The sequence below is a fragment of the Oncorhynchus clarkii genome, unplaced genomic scaffold, assembly GCF_045791955.1.
Source record: "Oncorhynchus clarkii lewisi isolate Uvic-CL-2024 unplaced genomic scaffold, UVic_Ocla_1.0 unplaced_contig_10339_pilon_pilon, whole genome shotgun sequence".
NCBI lineage: Eukaryota > Metazoa > Chordata > Actinopteri > Salmoniformes > Salmonidae > Oncorhynchus > Oncorhynchus clarkii.
The window spans coordinates 55,923-77,140 of record NW_027261100.1 but is presented as its reverse complement, the minus strand read 5'-3'; the positions used below and the strand labels follow the sequence as shown (position 1 = coordinate 77,140).

The 21,218-nt window shown below is 41.6% G+C and overlaps 9 non-coding genes across 9 annotated transcripts; all 9 read right to left on the bottom strand.

Moving 5' to 3' along the window:
- Nucleotides 1-3,552: 3,552 nt before the first annotated feature.
- trnaf-gaa (transfer RNA phenylalanine (anticodon GAA)) lies at nt 3,553-3,625 on the bottom strand. Its single transcript has one exon. It is a non-coding gene; the product is annotated as a tRNA-Phe (tRNA).
- Nucleotides 3,626-6,328: 2,703 nt separating this feature from the next.
- On the bottom strand, nt 6,329-6,401 carry trnaf-gaa (transfer RNA phenylalanine (anticodon GAA)). Its single transcript has one exon. It is a non-coding gene; the product is annotated as a tRNA-Phe (tRNA).
- Nucleotides 6,402-8,694: 2,293 nt separating this feature from the next.
- trnaf-gaa (transfer RNA phenylalanine (anticodon GAA)) lies at nt 8,695-8,767 on the bottom strand. Its single transcript has one exon. It is a non-coding gene; the product is annotated as a tRNA-Phe (tRNA).
- Nucleotides 8,768-9,802: 1,035 nt separating this feature from the next.
- Nucleotides 9,803-9,875, bottom strand: trnaf-gaa (transfer RNA phenylalanine (anticodon GAA)). The gene has a single exon. It is a non-coding gene; the product is annotated as a tRNA-Phe (tRNA).
- Nucleotides 9,876-15,153: 5,278 nt separating this feature from the next.
- On the bottom strand, nt 15,154-15,226 carry trnaf-gaa (transfer RNA phenylalanine (anticodon GAA)). Its single transcript has one exon. It is a non-coding gene; the product is annotated as a tRNA-Phe (tRNA).
- Nucleotides 15,227-15,302: 76 nt separating this feature from the next.
- trnai-aau (transfer RNA isoleucine (anticodon AAU)) lies at nt 15,303-15,376 on the bottom strand. The gene has a single exon. It is a non-coding gene; the product is annotated as a tRNA-Ile (tRNA).
- Nucleotides 15,377-16,200: 824 nt separating this feature from the next.
- trnaf-gaa (transfer RNA phenylalanine (anticodon GAA)) lies at nt 16,201-16,273 on the bottom strand. Its single transcript has one exon. It is a non-coding gene; the product is annotated as a tRNA-Phe (tRNA).
- Nucleotides 16,274-16,355: 82 nt separating this feature from the next.
- trnai-aau (transfer RNA isoleucine (anticodon AAU)) lies at nt 16,356-16,429 on the bottom strand. The gene has a single exon. It is a non-coding gene; the product is annotated as a tRNA-Ile (tRNA).
- A 457-nt stretch (nt 16,430-16,886) lies between these two features.
- On the bottom strand, nt 16,887-16,959 carry trnaf-gaa (transfer RNA phenylalanine (anticodon GAA)). The gene has a single exon. It is a non-coding gene; the product is annotated as a tRNA-Phe (tRNA).
- Nucleotides 16,960-21,218: the final 4,259 nt, after the last annotated feature.

Here is a 21,218-nt window from a genome sequence, read left to right as displayed (position 1 = left end):
GAACCGAAGGCGTTGTGAATTTTGGGCCAGCTCTGAAGTATGTAATAGTTGGCTACTAAACGAGTTGGAAAAAGTGGGTTTGGTGTCAGTTTGTATCAGTTTGGTGTCAGAATGATATCTAATTGACTGATGGACTCTTGTCCACTTGACTCTTGTACATTTGCAATATGTTTAAACAGTGAGGTACCATCACCAAAAGCGACATTCTGAAATCAACCCTAACGAGCGATTGAGATGAACCAGAATCACTGCAAAGCCATCCCGAGTTCATCGGGCCAGTCAATTTCACATTCCTGCAGGATTTTTATAGCATGACCAATTGGTGATGGTACCTGCCCATTAAAACATATTGCAAATGCACAGTGACTTTGAAAAAGTAAGGAAACATAAACAATTTTTTTTTATTTTTGGGTGACCAGTTGCACGTGCATTTGCAATATGATTCTATAGTGAAAAAACATCACCAAATGCGACATTCTGAAATCTACTCTAACGAGCGATTGAGATGAACCAGAATCACTGCAAAGCCATCCCGAGTTCATCGGGCCAGTCAATTTCACATTCCTGCAGGATTTTTGTAGCATGACCGATTCGTGATGGTACCTGCCCATTGAAACATATTGCAAATGCACAGTGACTTTGAAAACGTAAGGAAACATAAACAAAAAAAAAATTTTTTTTTTTTTTTGGGTGACCAGTTGCACGTGCATTTGAAATATGATTCTATAGTGAAAAAACATCACCAAAAGCGACATTCTGAAATCAACCCAAACGAGCGATTGAGATGACCCAGAATCACTGCAAAGCCATCCCGAGTTCATCCGGCCAGTCAATTTCACATTCCTGCAGGATTTTTATAGCATGACAAATTCGTGATGGTACCTGCCCATTAAAACATATTGCAAATGCACAGTGACTTTGAAAAAGTAAGGAAACATAAACAAAAAATTTTTTTTTTTTTTTTTTTGTGTGACCAGTTGCACGTGCATTTGCAATATGATTCTATAGTGAAAAAACATCACCAAAAGCGACATTCTGAAATCAACCCAAACGAGCGATTGAGATGACCCAGAATCACTGCAAAGCCATCCCGAGTTCATCCGGCCAGTCAATTTCACATTCCTGCAGGATTTTTATAGCATGACAAATTCGTGATGGTACCTGCCCATTAAAACATATTGCAAATGCACAGTGACTTTGAAAAAGTAAGGAAACATAGAATCCAATTTTTTTGGGGGGGTTACCAGTTGCACATTTCAGATCACCAGTTGCACATTTCAGATCACCAGTTGCACGGAGGAAAATCGTTACTTTTGACTTTGACTTTTGACTTCCTATGATATCATATTGCAAATGGACAAAACATATGCCTTATGCACAAGTAAAACAAAAAAAAAATATGATAATACAAGTTGACAAAGGTATAGTTTGAGCAAAGTATAGTTTGAATTTTGAGCATGACAAATTCGTGATGGTACCTGCCCATTAAAACATATTGCAAATGCACAGTGACTTTGAAAATAAACAAATGGAAACATAAACAAATGGACATAATGAAATCATCATTTTTTTTCCGGTTACCAGTTGCACGCGCATTTGCAATATGATTCTATAGTGAAAAAACATCACCAAATGGACATGATGAAATCAACACAACGAGTGATGGAAATGAACAACTATCACTGCCCGGCCGTCCCGAGTTCATCAGTTCAGTCAATTTTGGCCCCCAAAAAAATTGACTTTTGACTTTGACTTTTGACTTCCTGTGAAATCATATTGCAAATGGACAAATCATATTCCTTATGCACAAGTAAAAAAAATAAAATTATGATAAAACATTTTACAAAAGTATATTCATACACTTCTTACACATGATTAATTGTCTTAAAATCGAAACAATTTCGAAAAACGGTCCAGAAAGCACTTTTTTTAGTTTTTAAAGTTTAAAAAAAAAATCACATTTTCGACTTTTGACATCCTATTAAATCATATTGCAAATGGACAAAACATATGCCTTATGCACAAGTAAAAAAAAAAAAAAAAAATTATGATAATAAAATACGAATAAAGTATGTTGATACAGTTCTTATACGTGTGTAATTGACACAAAATTCGAAAGAATTTTGAAAAAGCGCTCCAGAAAGCACTTTTTTAAGGATGTGTGAAGTTTTTTACCAAATTTTGACATTTTTTAATTTTGACTTTTGACTTCCTATGAAATCATATTCCAAATGGAGAAAACATATGCCTTATGCACAAGTAAAAAAAAAAAAAAAAAATGATAATAAAGTATGACTAAAGTATGTTGATAAAGTTCTTATACATGTGTAATTGACATAAAAATTGAAAGAATTTTGAAAAACGGTCCAGAAAGCACTTTTTTAAGGATGTGTGAAGTTTTTTTACCAAATTTTGACATTTTTGACTTTTGACTTCCTATGAAATCATATTGCAAATGGACAAAACATATGCCTTATGCGCATGTAATTTAAAAAAAAAATGTGATATCAAAATTGGACAAAAGTATATTCATACAGTTCTTAAACATGTGTAATTGACAAAAAAAGCGAAAGAATTTCGAAAAACGGCCCAGAAAGCACTTTTTTAAGGGGTGATAAGTTTTGGGAAAAAAAATCATTTTTTCAAAATTTTGCTTTTGGATGTTGACTTGGGTTGCATTTCCAACATGAAAAACCCCGGTGGAGCGCACTCGCCCCCTGTTGGATTTTTGAGGTGTTACAATTGGCAATTGCCATATGGCATTTGCCATATACTTTGCACGAATCAACGCCGCTTTGGGTGGTATTGGACATCGTGTATATGGTTTGTCCAATGCCAATATCTTGCCATTCATTTTTGTCCAATTCAGGGGGGTATTCCCTTACATGGATCCAAGAAAACTCCAGTTCACACTTCATGCAGCCTTGTCTTACGACAACCTACTGTCATGTAAACAATGACAAGAAACTGTCATGTAAAAATGACAAGAAACTCTCATGTAACCCTGATGTCACAATGTCAGATGAAAAAGAAAGACATTACTTACTTTCAGAGAGCAGCGTATCACACACTCTAACCAACTGAGCTAACCGGCCGCTGGATACAGAGCACAGTTGTTGAGATGCACCGAGCCTCTGCAAGTGCTGGAGCACAAACTAACAAGTCCACCAACAGCATAGCCTGACAAGACTGGACACTCTTGGTTGCTCCTTGTGGCAATCCCAAACAGCTGGGGAATTTGATCAATTGGTATTGTGTTTGCTTAGCATGCTGTAGGTAGTGGGATCGATGCCCGCATTCCCCAAAAACTATTTTTTTTGTGGATCCAAGAAAGCTCCAGTTCACACTTCATGCAGCCTTGTCTTACGACAACCTACTGTCATGTAACAATGACAAGCAACTTTCCTGTAACACTGATGTCAAAATGTCAGATGAAAAAGCAAGAAATTACTTACTTTCAGAGGAGCAGCGTAGCACACACCATTGAGGCCCACAAACAAAGCTGTGGATAGTTTCCTTGAAGCCAGAGCATGAAGAAAGAACAAATACAAATGCCGAAACCCGGGATCGAACCAGGGACCTTTAGATCTTCAGTCTAACGCTCTCCCAACTGAGCTATTTCGGCAATTCACACATTTTTTTTCACCCTTGACAATTCACATGCATGTGACTCACAATTTTGACACTCAAAATGTACATCATAACCAGTACAGGGATCGAACCCATGACCTTGGCATTATTAGCATCACACTCTAACCTACTGAGCTAACCAGCCATTTGGTATTTTGCTCAATTGTGGAAATGCACCGAGCCTCTGCAAGTGCTGGCACGTAAACAAACAAGTCCACCAAGAGCATAGCCTGACAAGACTGGACCCTTTAGGTTGCTTCTTGCGGAAATTCCAAACGGCTGGGGAATTAGCTCAAATGCTTAGCATGCGTGAGGTAGTGGGATCGATGCCTGCATTCTCCAAAAGCAAATTCTTTCATGGATCCAAGAAAACTCTAGTTCACACTTCATGCAGCCTTGTCTTACGACAACCTACTGTCATGTAAACAATGACAAGAAACTGTCATGAAACAATGACAAGAAACTCTCACGTAACACTGATGTCACATTGTCAGATGAAAAAGAAAGACATTACTTACTTTCAGAGAGCAGCGTATCACACACTCTAACCAACTGAGCTAACCGGCCGCTGGCTACAGAGCACAGTTGTTGAGATGCAACGAGCCTCTGCAAGTGCTGGAGCACAAACTAACAAGTTCACCAACAGCATAGCCTGACAAGACTGGACACTCTTGGTTGCTCCTTGTGGCAATTCCAAACAGCTGGGGAATTTGATCAATTGGTATTGTGTTTGCTTAGCATGCTGTAAGTAGTGGGATCGATGCACGCATTCCCCAAAAACAATTTTTTTTGTGGATCCAAGAAAGCTCCAGTTCACACTTCATGCAGCCTCGTCTTACGACAACCTACTGTCATGTAACAATGACAAGCAACTTTCCTGTAACACTGATGTCAAAATGTCAGATGAAAAAGCAAGAAATTACTTACTTTCAGAGGAGCAGCGTAGCACACACCATTGAGGCCCACAAACAAAGCAGTGGATAGTTTCCTTGAAGCCAGAGCATGAAGAAAGAACAAATCCCGAAACCCAGGATCGAACCAGAGACCTTTAGATCTTCAGTCTAACGCTCTCCCAACTGAGCTATTTCGGCAACTCACTAATTTTATTTCTGTGGCACCCTTGACAATTCACATGCATGTGACTCACAATTTTGACACTCAAAATGTACATCATAACCAGTACTGGGATCGAACCCATGACCTTGGCGTTATTAACACCACACTCTAACCAACTGAGCTAACCGGCCATTTGCTATCTTGCTCAATTGTTGAAATGCACCGAGCCTCTGCAAGTGCTGGCACGTAAACAAACAAGTCCACCAACAGCATAGCCTGACAAGATTGGACCCTCTAGGTTGCTTCTTGCAGAAATTCCAAACGGCTGGGGAATTAGCTCAAATGCTTTGCATGCGTGAGGTAGTGGGATCGATGCCTGCATTCTCCAAAAGCAAATTCTTTCAAGGATCCAAGAAAACTCCAGTTCACACTTCATGCAGCCTTGTCTTACGACAACCTACTGTCATGTAAACAATGACAAGAAACTGTCATGTAACAATGCCAAGAAACTCTCATGTAACACTGATGTCACAATGTCAGATGAAAAAGAAAGACATTACTTACTTTCAGAGAGCAGCGTATCACACACTCTAACCAACTGAGCTAACCGGCCGCTGGCTACAGAGCACAGTTGTTGAGATGCACCGAGCCTCTGCAAGTGCTGGAGCACAAACTAACAAGTCCACCAACAGCATAGCCTGACAAGACTGGACACTCTTGGTTGCTCCTTGTGGCAATTCCAAACAGCTGGGGAATTTGATCAATTGGTATTGTGTTTGCTTAGCATGCTATAGGTAGTGGGATCGATGCCCGCATTCCCCAAAAACATTTTTTTTTGTGGATCCAAGAAAGCTCCAGTTCACACTTCATGCAGCCTTGTCTTACGACAACCTACTGTCATGTAACAATGACAAGCAACTTTCCTGTAACACTGATGTCAAAATGTCAGATGAACGCTGTCCCAACTGAGCTATTTCGGCAATTCACTAAAGGTATAACCCTTGTTTTGTCACTGTAAAGTGTGCCGGTATAGTCAGTCTTCTGATTCAGAGGTAAACAAAATTCTGTGGCACCCTTGACAATTCACATGCATGTGACTCACAATTTTGACACTCAAAATGTACATCATAACCAGTACAGGGATCGAACCCATGACCTTGGCGTTATTAGCATCACACTCTAACCAACTGAGCTAACCCACCATTTGGTATTTTGCTCAATTGGGGAAATGCACCAAGCCTCTGCATGTGCTGGCATGTAAACAAACAAGTCCACCAACAGCATAGCCTGACAAGACTGGACCCTCTAGGTTGCTTCTTGCGGAAATTCCAAACGGCTGGGGAATTAGCTCAAATGCTTAGCATGCGTGAGGTAGTGGGATCGATGCCTGCATTCTCCAAAAGCAAATTCTTTCATGGATCCAAGAAAACTCCAGTTCACACTTCATGCAGTCTTACGACAACCTACTGTCATGTAACAATGACAAGCAACTTTCCTGTAACACTGATGTCAAAATGTCAGATGAAAAAGCAAGAAATTACTTACTTTCAGAGGAGCAGCGTAGCACACACCATTGAGGACCACAAACAAAGCTGTGGATAGTTTCCTTGAAGCCAGAGCATGAAGAAAGAACAAATACGAATGCCGAAACCCGGGATCGAACCAGGGACCTTTAGATCTTCAGTCTAACGCTCTCCCAACTGAGCTATTTCGGCAATCCACTAAATGTATTTCTGTGGCACCCTTGACAATTCACATGCATGTGACTCACAATTTTGACACTCAAAATGTACATCATAACCAGTACAGGGATCGAACCCATGACCTTGGCATTATCAGCATCACACTCTAACCAACTGAGCTAACCCTCCTTTTGGTATTTTGCTAAATTGTGGAAATGCACCTAGCCTCTGCAAGTGCTGGCATGTAAACAAACAAGTCCACCAACAGCATAGCCTGACAAGACTGGACCCTCTAGGTTGCTTCTTGCGGAAATTCCAAACGGCTGGGGAATTAGCTCAAATGCTTTGCATGCGTGAGGTAGTGGGATCGATTCCTGCATTCTCCAAAAGCATATTCTTTCATGGATCCAAGAAAACTCCAGTTCACACTTCATGCAGCCTTGTCTTACGACAACCTACTGTCATGTAAACAATGACAAGAAACTGTCATGTAAAAATGACAAGATGTCACAATGTCAGATGAAAAAGAAAGACATTACTTACTTTCAGAGGAGCAGCGTAGCACACACCATTGAGGCCCACAAACAAAGCAGTGGATAGTTTCCTTGAAGCCAGAGCATGAAGAAAGAACAAATCCCGAAACCCAGGATCGAACCAGGAACCTTTAGATCTTCAGTCTAACGCTCTCCCAACTGAGCTATTTCGGCAACTCACTAATTTTATTTCTGTGGCACCCTTGACAATTCACATGCATGTGACTCACAATTTTGACAGTCAAAATGTACATCATAACCAGTACTGGGATCGAACCCATGACCTTGGCGTTATTAGCACCACACTCTAACCAACTGAGCTAACCGGCCATTTGCTATCTTGCTCAATTGTTGAAATGCACCGAGCCTCTGCAAGTGCTGGCACGTAAACAAACAAGTCCACCAACAGCATAGCCTGACAAGACTGGACCCTCTAGGTTGCTTCTTGCGGAAATTCCAAACGGCTGGGGAATTAGCTCAAATGCTTTGCATGCGTGAGGTAGTGGGATCGATGCCTGCATTCTCCAAAAGCAAATTCTTTCAAGGATCCAAGAAAACTCCAGTTCACACTTCATGCAGCCTTGTCTTACGACAACCTACTGTCATGTAAACAATGACAAGAAACTGTCATGTAACAATGCCAAGAAACTCTCATGTAACACTGATGTCACAATGTCAGATGAAAAAGAAAGACATTACTTACTTTCAGAGAGCAGCGTATCACACACTCTAACCAACTGAGCTAACCGGCCGCTGGCTACAGAGCACAGTTGTTGAGATGCACCGTGCCTCTGCAAGTGCTGGAGCACAAACTAACAAGTCCACCAACAGCATAGCCTGACAAGACTGGACACTCTTGGTTGCTCCTTGTGGCAATTCCAAACAGCTGGGGAATTTGATCAATTGGTATTGTGTTTGCTTAGCATGATATAGGTAGTGGGATCGATGCCCGCATTCCCCAAAAACATTTTTTTTTGTGGATCCAAGAAAGCTCCAGTTCACACTTCATGCAGCCTTGTCTTACGACAACCTACTGTCATGTAACAATGACAAGCAACTTTCCTGTAACACTGATGTCAAAATGTCAGATGAACGCTCTCCCAACTGAGCTATTTCGGCAATTCACTAAAGGTGAATTTAGATCTTTAACCCTTGTTTTGTCACTGTAAAGTGTGCCGGTATAGTCAGTCTTCTGATTCAGAGGTAAACAAAATTCTGTGGCACCCTTGACAATTCACATGCATGTGACTCACAATTTTGACACTCAAAATGTACATCATAACCAGTACAGGGATCGAACCCATGACCTTGGCGTTATTAGCATCACACTCTAACCAACTGAGCTAACCCGCCATTTGGTATTTTGCTCAATTGTGGAAATGCACCAAGCCTCTGCAAGTGCTGGCATGTAAACAAACAAGTCCACCAACAGCATAGCCTGACAAGACTGGACCCTCTAGGTTGCTTCTTGCGGAAATTCCAAACGGCTGGGGAATTAGCTCAAATGCTTAGCATGCGTGAGGTAGTGGGATCGATGCCTGCATTCTCCAAAAGCAAATTCTTTCATGGATCCAAGAAAACTCCAGTTCACACTTCATGCAGTCTTTTGACAACCTACTGTCATGTAACAATGACAAGCAACTTTCCTGTAACACTGATGTCAAAATGTCAGATGAAAAAGCAAGAAATTACTTACTTTCAGAGGAGCAGCGTAGCACACACCATTGAGGCCCACAAACAAAGCTGTGGATAGTTTCCTTGAAGCCAGAGCATGAAGAAAGAACAAATACGAATGCCGAAACCCGGGATCGAACCAGGGACCTTAAGATCTTCAGTCTAACGCTCTCCCAACTGAGCTATTTCGGCAATCCACTAAATGTATTTCTGTGGCACCCTTGACAATTCACATGCATGTGACTCACAATTTTGACACTCAAAATGTACATCATAACCAGTACAGGGATCAAACCCATGACCTCGGCATTATCAGCATCACACTCTAACCAACTGAGCTAACCCTCCTTTTGGTATTTTGCTAAATTGTGGAAATGCACCTAGCCTCTGCAAGTGCTGGCATGTAAACAAACAAGTCCACCAACAGCATAGCCTGACAAGACTGGACCCTCTAGGTTGCTTCTTGCGGAAATTCCAAACGGCTGGGGAATTAGCTCAAATGCTTTGCATGCGTGAGGTAGTGGGATCGATTCCTGCATTCTCCAAAAGCATATTCTTTCATGGATCCAAGAAAACTCCAGTTCACACTTCATGCAGCCTTGTCTTACGACAACCTACTGTCATGTAAACAATGACAAGAAACTGTCATGTAAAAATGACAAGAAACTCTCATGTAACCCTGATGTCACAATGTCAGATGAAAAAGAAAGACATTACTTACTTTCAGAGAGCAGCGTATCACACACTCTAACCAACTGAGCTAACCGGCCGCTGGCTACAGAGCACAGTTGTTGAGATGCACCGAGCCTCTGCAAGTGCTGGAGCACAAACTAACAAGTCCACCAACAGCATAGCCTGACAAGACTGGACACTCTTGGTTGCTCCTTGTGGCAATTCCAAACAGCTGGGGAATTTGATCAATTTGTATTGTGTTTGCTTAGCATGCTATAGGTAGTGGGATCGATGCCCGCATTCCCCAAAAACATTTTTTTTTGTGGATCCAAGAAAGCTCCAGTTCACACTTCATGCAGCCTTGTCTTACGACAACCTACTGTCATGTAACAATGACAAGCAACTTTCCTGTAACACTGATGTCAAAATGTCAGATGAAAAAGCAAGAAATTACTTACTTTCAGAGGAGCAGCGTAGTACACACCATTGAGGCCCACAAACAAAGCTGTGGATAGTTTCCTTGAAGCCAGAGCATGAAGAAAGAACAAATACAAATGCCGAAACCCGGGATCGAACCAGGGACCTTTAGATCTTCAGTCTAACGCTCTCCCAACTGAGCTATTTCGGCAATTCACTAAGTTTATTTCTGTGGCACCCTTGACAATTCACATGCATGTGACTCACAATTTTGACACTCAAAATGTACATCATAACCAGTACAGGGATCGAACCCATGACCTTGGCGTTATTAGCATCACACTCTAACCAACTGAGCTAACCGGCCTGTTGGTATTTTGCTCAATTGTGGAAATGCACGGAGCCTCTGCAAGTGCTGGCACGTAAACAAACAAGTCCACCAACAGCATAGCCTGACAAGACTGGACCCTCTAGGTTGCTTCTTGCGGAAATTCCAAACGGCTGGGGAATTAGCTCAAATGCTTAGCATGCGTGAGGTAGTGGGATCGATGCCTGCATTCTCCAAAAGCAAATTCTTTCATACATAAGGGAACATTTCGGCATTTCGTGTATGATCAGTGAAAAAGTCCATATTGCAAATGTACGGTCCCTTACTAGACGTCCGAAAACATTTGTAAAATTTGCGGTCGGCGTCGGCCCGTGCGGTAGGGCCAGACCTACCGGGAAGTCATCAAATGAACTTTGTCGGACATTCGGTTTCCGTTTTATAAAATAAACAAGTTTTGGACCATTTTTCCGCTATCCCGGAAATTCCCACAAGAGGGCATACGGAATCATATGGCAATTTGGCAAAACATCACGAATCACGACGGGGCCTTATCTCGAAAACGGAAAATATTTCGAAGCCGAAACTTGGTGAGCGTAGGTTTGGCATAATGGGCAGTTGGCCCCGAACAAGATGGCGTCTAGGCCTCAACGGTTTTTGAGTTATGGCCGTTTTTCTGGGATTAAAGGTCCAAAATGGAAGTAGAGAAATTATTTTTCCACTTCAGGTCAAAGTCAAGGAGCCTCCGGTGTCAATAAAAAAAGAACCAGCCATTTATCTATCGTCATTTAAGAGAAACGGAACAATGACAACTTGTTGATGGTCACAAATAGGCTTTTTTTTTTTCAACGGTTACAGATCCAGTTGCAGGGTGTTCATACGAATCTTTTTAAAGTGTGCTGCGGAGCTCTGCGAGATTTCTGTGATTTTCTATGATTTTCTGAAATAACACACACATACTAAACCCTCCGTAAATAACTCAGTTCTTAACGTAAAGACTTAAAACTCAGGATTATGTAAAAGCATACCCCAATGAGGATATGTGGTGACTTATAGCTTCCTGTGCCAACCGGAAGTGCCATAATTGGTGTCTCAGGGGCTGTTTCGAGGGGTTAAAAAAGTCTGATCTCTCCAAAATGTCATATGTGTGACTAGGTAACCCTTCTGAACTGTAAATCAGTCATTTCTCCCAACAGATGTCAAAGAAAACCTCCCTCACACACACACAGGAAGGATGGAGTGATAAAGTGCGGTGCTTAAAGACACAGAGAGCAGGAAATGGCATTACCATAATCCCTAGGCCGTGCCGAGTTCAACGAGATATCCCTCTTGACCGTAGCTCGCTCGGTCTAGGCGCAGCGACCATTAGAAAGTAGGCCCAAAATGTAGCCTGCCCCACAATGTCATTTGATTTTGGGTGAGAGTGAGAGAACCGTTAGGGTGAGAAGACAAATTCCACCACAGGAATGTTCCTAAGGTCCTCTCGATCCGTGCAAGCCTAACCTTGACCGTGTGGCATTAACCCTTAACAGTAAAACAGTGTTTTTTGATCTCACAGATTACAGTGTCATCTCTCCCCATAGGAATACATTGCCTGCACCCCTAATTTCAACCTGAAGTCTATATGGGTTATGAATGCCGTATGAACCTGTCTTCGGTACCAGTCCATCAGGCCACTATGAGGTCTACCTGTGTTGATTCTAAGCTTCCTGGACCAACCGGAAGTGGTTAAAATCACCCTAAAAGTGTTTACCCATACCCTGTCTGCAGTTTGATAGACATAGTGCATTCAACCCTGTGTAAATCAGTCAATTCTTAACGTAAGGACTTAAAACTCAGAATTCTGTAACAGCATACCCCAATGAGGATATGTGTTGATTTATAGCTTCCTGTGTCAACCGGAAGTGCCATAATTGGTGTCTCAGGGGCTGTTTCGAAGGGTTAAAAAAGTCAGATCTGTCCAAAACTTCATATATGTGATTAGGCAACCCCCATGAACTGTAAATCAGTCATTTTTCCCCCAAGAAATCAAAGGAAAAAAAAATCACACTAAAACACAACTTGGATGGAGGGACGTATTGGGGTGCGTAGAGACAGACAGTGGCTGCAATAGTTAGCTTTGTTGGAGCTAAAAAAGAACCGTCAGACCTAGAGTTCCGAAACTTTAGAAACCTGTTCTAGACCTCCGGTCGATGGTACGTGGTGAGTTACGTGGCTCTAGACGGTTCTCGGACCGAGAAACAGCCTCGTACATTTGCAATACCTTCAATTCATTTTGACCATTACGAAAATGACGACGTTTAGAAAAGTCTCAGAGATGCAAGGCTAGGTGCATTGAAACCGGCTCGGCCCATAGAGACGGACCCCAACGTTTCTGTCCGATAGCTCGTTCAAGGACCCTGTAGCAAGGCATGGAAAAAAGTGGATTTTCAGCACCAATTAGGGTTTTTCTCGGACACCAAATGACCTATCGAGCCGAAACTTGGGATTCGGGGTCGCCTCAGCTAGGCTAACACATAACATAAGAAATGGACCCGCAGCTAGAACGTAACTACGTGTTTTATGGTTTTTTTATGGTTTGAACCGAAGGCGTTGTGAATTTTGGGCCAGCTCTGAAGTATGTAATAGTTGGCTACTAAACGAGTTGGAAAAAGTGGGTTTGGTGTCAGTTTGTATCAGTTTGGTGTCAGAATGATATCTAATTGACTGATGGACTCTTGTCCACTTGACTCTTGTACATTTGCAATATGTTTAAACAGTGAGGTACCATCACCAAAAGCGACATTCTGAAATCAACCCTAACGAGCGATTGAGATGAACCAGAATCACTGCAAAGCCATCCCGAGTTCATCGGTCCAGTCAATTTCACATTCCTGCAGGATTTTTATAGCATGACCAATTCGTGATGATACCTGCCCATTAAAACATATTGCAAATGCACAGTGACTTTGAAAAAGTAAGGAAACATAAACAATTTTTTTTTATTTTTGGGTGACCAGTTGCACGTGCATTTGCAATATGATTCTATAGTGAAAAAACATCACCAAAAGCGACATTCTGAAATCAACCCAAACGAGCGATTGAGATGACCCAGAATCACTGCAAAGCCATCCCGAGTTCATCCGGCCAGTCAATTTCACATTCCTGCAGGATTTTTATAGCATGACAAATTCGTGATGGTACCTGCCCATTAAAACATATTGCAAATGCACAGTGACTTTGAAAAAGTAAGGAAACATAGAATCAAATTTTTTTTGGGGGGTTACCAGTTGCACATTTCAGATCACCAGTTGCACATTTCAGATCACCAGTTGCACGGAGGAAAATCGTTACTTTTGACTTTGACTTTTGACTTCCTATGATATCATATTGCAAATGGACAAAACATATGCCTTATGCACAAGTAAAACAAAAAAAAATTATGATAATACAAGTTGACAAAGGTATAGTTTGAGCAAAGTATAGTTTGAATTTTGAGCATGACAAATTCGTGATGGTACCTGCCCATTAAAACATATTGCAAATGCACAGTGACTTTGAAAATAAACAAATGGAATCATAAACAAATGGACATAATGAAATCATCATTTTTTTTTTCCGGTTACCAGTTGCACGCGCATTTGCAATATGATTCTATAGTGAAAAAACATCACCAAATGGACATGATGAAATCAACACAACGAGTGATGGAAATGAACAACTATCACTGCCCGGCCGTCCCGAGTTCATCAGTTCAGTCAATTTTGGCCCCCAAAAAAATTGACTTTTGACTTTGACTTTTGACTTCCTGTGAAATCATATTGCAAATGGACAAATCATCTTCCTTATGCACAAGTAAAAAAAATAAAATTATGATAAAACATTTTACAAAAGTATATTCATACACTTCTTACACATGATTAATTGTCTTAAAATCGAAACAATTTCGAAAAACGGTCCAGAAAGCACTTTTTTTAGTTTTTAAAGTTTAAAAAAAAAATCACATTTTCGACTTTTGACATCCTATTAAATCATATTGCAAATGGACAAAACATATGCCTTATGCACAAGTAAAAAAAATAAAATAAATTATGATAATAAAATACGAATAAAGTATGTTGATACAGTTCTTATACGTGTGTAATTGACACAAATTTCGAAAGAATTTTGAAAAACGGTCCAGAAAGCACTTTTTTAAGGATGTGTGAAGTTTTTTACCAAATTTTGACATTTTTGACTTTTGACTTTTGACTTCCTATGAAATCATATTCCAAATGGAGAAAACATATGCCTTATGCACAAGTAAAAAAAAAAAAAAAAATGATAATAAAGTATGACTAAAGTATGTTGATAAAGTTCTTATACATGTGTAATTGACATAAAAATTGAAAGAATTTTGAAAAACGGTCCAGAAAGCACTTTTTTAAGGATGTGTGAAGTTTTTTACCAAATTTTGACATTTTTGACTTTTGACTTTTGACTTCCTATGAAATCATATTGCAAATGGAGAAAACATATGCGCATGTAATTAAAAAAAAAAAATGTGATATCAAAATTGGACAAAAGTATATTCATACAGTTCTTAAACATGTGTAATTGACAAAAAAAGCGAAAGAATTTCGAAAAACGGCCCAGAAAGCACTTTTTTAAGGGGTGATAAGTTTTGGGAAAAAAAATCATTTTTTCAAAATTTTGCTTTTGGATGTTGACTTGGGTTGCATTTCCAACATGAAAAACCCCGGTGGAGCGCACTCGCCCCCTGTTGGATTTTTGAGGTGTTACAATTGGCAATTGCCATATGGCATTTGCCATATACTTTGCACGAATCAACGCCGCTTTGGGTGGTATTGGACATCGTGTATATGGTTTGTCCAATGCCAATATCTTGCCATTCATTTTTGTCCAATTCAGGGGGGTATTCCCTTACATGGATCCAAGAAAACTCCAGTTCACACTTCATGCAGCCTTGTCTTACGACAACCTACTGTCATGTAAACAATGACAAGAAACTGTCATGTAACAATGACAAGAAACTCTCATGTAACCCTGATGTCACAATGTCAGATGAAAAAGAAAGACATTACTTACTTTCAGAGGAGCAGCGTAGTACACACCATTGAGGCCCACAAACAAAGCTGTGGATAGTTTCCTTGAAGCCAGAGCATCAAGAAAGAACAAATACAAATGCCGAAACCCGGGATTGAACCAGGGACCTTTAGATCTTCAGTCTAACGCTCTCCCAACTGAGCTATTTCGGCAATTCACAAAGTTTTTTTCACCCTTGACAATTCACATGCATGTGACTCACAATTTTGACACTCAAAATGTATATCATAGCCAGTACGGAGATCGAACCCATGACCTTGGCGTTATTAGCACCACACTCTAACCAACTGAGCTAACCGGCCATTTGCTATTTTGCTCAATTGTTGAAATGCACCGAGCCTCTGCAAGTGTGCAAGTGCTGGCACGTAAACAAACAAGTCCACCAACAGCATAGTCTGACAAGACTGGACCCTTTAGGTTGCTTCTTGCGGAAATTCCAAACGGCTGGGGAATTAGCTCAAATGCTTTGCATGCGTGAGGTAGTGGGATCGATGCCTGCATTCTCCAAAAGCATATTCTTTCATGGATCCAAGAAAACTCCAGTTCACACTTCATGCAGCCTTGTCTTACGACAACCTACTGTCATGTAAACAATGACAAGAAACTGTCATGTAATAATGACAAGAAACTCTCATGTAACACTGATGTCACAATGTCAGATGAAAAAGAAAGACATTACTTACTTTCAGAGAGCAGGGTATCACACACTCTAACCAACTGAGCTAACCGGCCGCTGGCTACAGAGCACAGTTGTTGAGATGCACCGAGCCTCTGCAAGTGCTGGAGCACAAACTAACAAGTCCACCAACAGCATAGCCTGACAAGACTGGACACTCTTGGTTGCTCCTTGTGGCAATTCCAAACAGCTGGGGAATTTGATCAATTGGTATTGTGTTTGCTTAGCATGCTATAGGTAGTGGGATCGATGCCCGCATTCCCCAAAAACATTTTTTTTTGTCGATCCAAGAAAGCTCCAGTTCACACTTCACGCAGCCTTGTCTTACGACAACCTACTGTCATGTAACAATGACAAGCAACTTTCCTGTAACACTGATGTCAAAATGTCAGATGAAAAAGCAATAAATTACTTACTTTCAGAGTAGCAGAGTAGCAGAACAAATACAAATGCCGAAACCCAGGATCGAACCAGGGACCTTCAGATCTTCAGTCTAACGCTCTCCCAACTGAGCTATTTCGGCAATTCATTAAATGTATTTCTGTGGCACCCTTGACAATTCACATGCATGTGACTCACAATTTTGACACTCAAAATGTACATCATAGCCAGTACGGGGATCAAACCCATGACCTTGGCGTTATTAGCACCACACTCTAACCAACTGAGCTAACCGGCCATTTGCTATTTTGCTCAATTGTTGAAATGCACCGAGCCTCTGCAAGTGCTGGCACGTAAACAAACAAGTCCACCAACAGCATAGCCTGACAAGACTGGACCCTTTAGGTTGCTCCTTGTGGCAATTCCAAACAGCTGGGGAATTTGATCAATTGGTATTGTGTTTGCTTAGCATGCGTGAGGTAGTGGGATCGATGCCCGCATTCCCCAAAAACGTTTTTTTTTGTGGATCCAAGAAAGCTCCAGTTCACACTTCATGCAGCCTTGTCTTACGACAACCTACTGTCATGTAAAAATGACAAGCAACTTTCCTGTAACACTGATGTCAAAATGTCAGATGAAAAAGCAATAAATTACTTACTTTCAGAGTAGCAGCGTAGCACACACCATTGAGGCCCACAAACAAAGCTGTGGATAGTTTCCTTGAAGCCAGAGCATGAAGAAAGAACAAATACAAATGCCGAAACCCAGGATCGAACCAGGGACCTTCAGATCTTCAGTCTAACGCTCTCCCAACTGAGCTATTTCGGCAATTCATTAAATGCATTTCTGTGGCACCCTTGACAATTCACATGCATGTGACTCACAATTTTGACACTCAAAATGTACATCATAACCAGTACAGGGATCGAACCCATGACCTTGGCGTTATTAGCATCACACTCTAACCAACTGAGCTAACCGGCCTGTTGGTATTTTGCTCAATTGTGGAAATGCACCGAGCCTCTGCAAGTGCTGGCACGTAAACAAACAAGTCCACCAACAGCATAGCCTGACAAGACTGGACCCTCTAGGTTGCTTCTTGCGGAAATTCCAAACGGCTGGGGAATTAGCTCAAATGCTTAGCATGCGTGAGGTAGTGGGATCGATGCCTGCATTCTCCAAAAGCAAATTCTTTCATACATAAGGGAACATTTCGGCATTTCGTGTATGATCAGTGAAAAAGTCCATATTGCAAATGTACGGTCCCTTACTAGACGTCCGAAAACATTTGTAAAATTTGCGGTCGGCGTCGGCCCGTGCGGTAGGGCCAGACCTACCGGGAAGTCATCAAATTAACTTTGTCGGACATTCGGTTTCCGTTTTATAAAATAAACAAGTTTTGGACCATTTTTCCGCTATCCCGGAAATTCCCAAAAGAGGGCATACGGAATCATATGGCAATTTGGCAAAACATCACGAATCTCGAAAACGGAAAATATTTCGAAGCCGAAACTTGGTGAGCGTAGGTTTGGCATAATGGGCAGTTGGCCCCGAACAAGATGGCGTCTAGGCCTCAACGGTTTTTGAGTTATGGCCGTTTTTCTGGGATTAAAGGTCCAAAATGGAAGTAGAGAAATTATTTTTCCACTTCAGGTCAAAGTCAAGGAGCCTCCGGTGTCAATAAAAAAAGAACCAGCCATTTATCTATCGTCATTTAAGAGAAACGGAACAATGACAACTTGTTGATGGTCACAAATAGGCTTTTTTTTTTTCAACGGTTACAGATCCAGTTGCAGGGTGTTCATACGAATCTTTTTAAAGTGTGCTGCGGAGCTCTGCGAGATTTCTGTGATTTTCTATGATTTTCTGAAATAACACACACATACTAAACCCTCCGTAAATAACTCAGTTCTTAACGTAAAGACTTAAAACTCAGGATTATGTAAAAGCATACCCCAATGAGGATATGTGGTGACTTATAGCTTCCTGTGCCAACCGGAAGTGCCATAATTGGTGTCTCAGGGGCTGTTTCGAAGGGTTAAAAAAGTCTGATCTGTCCAAAACTTCATATATGTGATTAGGCAACCCCCATGAACTGTAAATCAGTCATTTTTCCCCCAAAAAATCAAAGGAAAAAAAAATCACACTAAAACACAACTTGGATGGAGGGACGTATTGGGGTGCGTAGAGACAGACAGTGGCTGCAATAGTTAGCTTTGTTGGAGCTAAAAAAGAACCGTCAGACCTAGAGTTCCGAAACTTTAGAAACCTGTTCTAGACCTCCGGTCGATGGTACGTGGTGAGTTACGTGGCTCTAGACGGTTCTCGGACCGAGAAACAGCCTCGTACGTTTGCAATACCTTCAATTCATTTTGACCATCACAAAAATGACGACGTTTAGAAAAGTCTCAGAGACTTAAGGCTAGGTGCATTGAAACCGGCTCGGCCCATAGAGACGGACCCCAACGTTTCTGTCCGATTGCTCGTTCAAGGACCCTGTAGCAAGGCATGGAAAAAAGTGGATTTTCAGCACCAGTTAGGGTTTTTCTCGGACACCAAATGACCTATCGAGCCGAAACTCGGGATTCGGGGTCGCCTCACATAGGACTTCACATAATGTCCGAACTGGACCCGCAGCTAGAACGTAACTATGTGTTTTACCTTTTTATTATGTTTTAAACTGAAGGCGCTGTGAATTATGGGCCTGCTCTGACATATGTGATAGTTGGCTTCTAAATGAGTAGTAAAAAGTGGGTTTGGTGTCAATTGATATCCGTTTGGTGTCATAATGACATCTAATTGACTGATGGACACTGACTTGCTAGTTGACTTTTGTGCATTTGCAATATGTTTAAACGGAGAGGGACCATCACCAAAATGTCATTCTGAAATCAACACAAAAAATGGCATCACCATAGTCTCCAGACTGTGCCGATTTCAGCGAGACGCCCCGCTTGACCGTAGCTCGTTCTGAGTGCAGCGAACTTGAAAAAAAGAAGGCCCAAAATGAAGCCTGCCCCACAATGTCATTTGATTTTGGGTGGCAGTGAGAGAACCGTTAGGGTGAGAAGCACAATTCGACCTCAGGTGCGTTCCTGAGGTCCTCCCGATCCGTGCAAGCCTAACCTTGACCGTGTGGCATTAACCCTTCACAGTAAAAAGAAGGTGTTTACTTGAAACAGCTTGCTTTGACTTCTCTCCCCATAGGAATACATTGCCTGCACCTCTAAATTCAACCTGAAGCCTATGTGGGTTATGAATGCCTTATGAACCTGTCTTCTAAGACAGTCCATCAGGCAACTATGAGGTCTACCTGTGTCGAATCTAAGCTTCCTGGAGCAACCGGAAGTGGTTAAAATCACCCTAAAAGTGTATACCCATACACTGCCTGCAGTTTGATAGACATAGTGCATTCAACCCTGTGTAGATCAGTCAATTCTTAACGTAAAGACTTAAAACTCAGGATTCTGTAAGTGGCTATGTCAACCAAGATATGTGTTAACTTATAGCTTCCTGTGCCAACCGGAAGTGCCATAATTGGTGTCTCAGGGGCTGTTTCGAGGGGTTAAAAAAGTCTGATCTCTCCAAAATGTCATATGTGTGACTAGGTAACCCTTCTGAACTGTAAATCAGTCATTTCTCCCAACAGATGTCAAAGAAAACCTCCCTCACACACACACAGGAAGGATGGAGTGATAAAGTGCGGTGCTTAAAGACACAGAGAGCAGGAAATGGCATTACCATAATCCCTAGGCCGTGCCGAGTTCAACGAGATATCCCTCTTGACCGTAGCTCGCTCGGTCTAGGCGCAGCGACCATTAGAAAGTAGGCCCAAAATGTAGCCTGCCCCACAATGTCATTTGATTTTGGGTGAGAGTGAGAGAACCGTTAGGGTGAGAAGACAAATTCCACCACACGAATGTTCCTAAGGTCCTCTCGATCCGTGCAAGCCTAACCTTGACCGTGTGGCATTAACCCTTAACAGTAAAACAGTGTTTTTTGATCTCACAGATTACAGTGTCATCTCTCCCCATAGGAATACATTGCCTGCACCCCTAATTTCAACCTGAAGTCTATATGGGTTATGAATGCCGTATGAACCTGTCTTCGGTACCAGTCCATCAGGCCACTATGAGGTCTACCTGTGTTGATTCTAAGCTTCCTGGACCAACCGGAAGTGGTTAAAATCACCCTAAAAGTGTTTACCCATACCCTGTCTGCAGTTTGATAGACATAGTGCATTCAACCCTGTGTAAATCAGTCAATTCTTAACGTAAGGACTTAAAACTCAGGATTCTGTAACAGCATACCCCAATGAGGATATGTGTTGATTTATACCTTCCTGTGTCAACCGGAAGTGCCATAATTGTTGTCTCAGGGGCTGTTTCGAAGGGTTAAAAAAGTCAGATCTGTCCAAAACTTCATATATGTGATTAGGCAACCCCCATGAACTGTAAATCAGTCATTTTTCCCCCAAAAAATCAAAGGAAAAAAAAATCACACTAAAACACAACTTGGATGGAGGGACGTATTGGGGTGCGTAGAGACAGACAGTGGCTGCAATAGTTAGCTTTGTTGGAGCTAAAAAAGAACCGTCAGACCTAGAGTTCCGAAACTTTAGAAACCTGTTCTAGACCTCCGGTCGATGGTACGTGGTGAGTTACGTGGCTCTAGACGGTTCTCGGACCGAGAAACAGCCTCGTACATTTGCAATACCTTCAATTCATTTTGACCATTACGAAAATGACGACGTTTAGAAAAGTCTCAGAGATGCAAGGCTAGGTGCATTGAAACCGGCTCGGCCCATAGAGACGGACCCCAACGTTTCTGTCCGATAGCTCGTTCAAGGACCCTGTAGCAAGGCATGGGAAAAACTGGATTTTCAGCACCAATTAAGGTTTTCTCGGACACCAAATGACCTATCGAGCCGAAACTTGGGATTCGGGGTCGCCTCACATAGGACTTCACATAATGTCCAAACTGGACCCGCAGCTAGAACGTAACTATGTGTTTTACCTTTTTATTATGTTTTAAACTAAAGGCGCTGTGAATTATGGGACTGCTCTGACATATGTGATAGTTGGCTT